The sequence below is a fragment of the Marmota marmota genome, unplaced genomic scaffold (genome assembly GCF_001458135.2).
Source record: "Marmota marmota marmota unplaced genomic scaffold, marMar, whole genome shotgun sequence".
NCBI classification, from domain to species: Eukaryota; Metazoa; Chordata; class Mammalia; order Rodentia; family Sciuridae; genus Marmota; species Marmota marmota.
Window position 1 is genome coordinate 3,836,676 of NW_026000283.1, and position 1,644 is coordinate 3,838,319.

Consider the following 1,644-nt stretch of genomic DNA (forward strand, 5'->3'; position numbering starts at 1 on the left):
GAAAAATAGATCAATCAATAGATAATGTCATGGTCCTATTTCTAATGCTTGAAATTCCTTAGCCAGGGATAAAATTTTACTATCCAAATTGAGAGAGTTTAACTTTAATAAGCCAATAAATCCAAAGATTAATAGGCTGATTATGATCATTCCATTTTGGAAAAAAAAAGAAAGAAGGAGTAGCATGAAGAAGGACCTGAGAGTGAAGGACTGAATAGCGAGAGAAAGAAAAGGGCAGAAAGAAGCATGTATATTTATTACTGACTTCAAGAAAAACTAGAGTGGATTCTTCTAAGTCTCTTTTGGGCAATGACAAACGTGAAGCAGTGTAATAATTTTCAGCTTGACAGTTGTAAATATAAAAAATACTGTCTTATAGGATTTAAGCAGATTTATTTAAACCTAGGAAATTTAATATGTGTTTACTTAAGGAATTTTTGTTGAGGAATTGCTGCATATTTAAATTGAAATTTTATTACAAATAGTATTTCTTATATGGCTTCCTTTAAAGTGCTGTAAGAGTATCTGGTAAACAGAATATTTTCCATCTATGGTTATCCTGGATAACAGAAGAACTTCTTCAGTACTCAAAATTTTCCTGTGGGCTTTGTGATAAAGCAAAGTAAACTTGCAAAATAAAAGTGAAATAGAAACTGTAGCTAAAAATGAAAACCCTTTCAGTCAATAGTTCCTGTGCTTAGAGGATTTCTACTCCTTACATATTTGGTTTCAGCCTGAGGTGATGAGAGAAAATAACATTTGACACTGCAACAAGAAAACTGCCTGAAAGATTATTTTTATTTGAGAACTGGAAAATTGATAATAGGAACTGAGCAATAGTGGAAAATTGGGTAGGATATGATAGTGATTATATTCTGGTGGCATCCTGTCCTTTGAACAAGTGAACAATATAACTCAGTGCCCTTCACATTTCCCAAGCCACTATATTCAAGAAAATTAAAAAATAGGCATTATCTTTAGAAATGGTAGAAGAATGGTGTGGTTATATGTAGAAAGTTAATTCCTGGAAAACGTGTTGGTTTTGGACTACAGTGTGGGACTTGTCAAACAGTCCTGAGTTTGCATTCTGACTTTAGTACTTTCTAGAAATAGGGCCTTAAGCAGATTAATTTATGTACTGATTTCCATCTCCTTACAAGTTGTGCAAAGTTGTTATAGGATATAGAAAGAATATGTATGTGTAAGAACTTGTACTGTACACCAGTTCAATAAATAATAGTTATTTATTAATACTTTTCCTAGAATCAAGGGGTGCTTACTGAGAAAGAGATCTAAAGTAAACTCATTCTGTAGTGCATTTGCCACTCATTTCTTGTACAGAATATTTTCATAAAGAAAGTTTTCTCAACAAGCATTCCTATCTGATTGTAAAATTATTTTGACTTATTATTTTTAAAATACAACTCTCTCTGGTCTAGGAAGAAAATTGACTTTTAAGTCATAAATAACCATACAACTGAAGCATGGCATAGGGCAATGTGGAGAGCCCCCTGGGTAAACTAATGTGTAATAATTTAAAAATGGAGATGCTGTGACTACATTGCATTTTATTTGTTGGTACCTTTTTTTTTTGTGGCTGTTAGCTGCGCTTAAAGGTGAAAAACTGCAAATATGTGTGTAGAG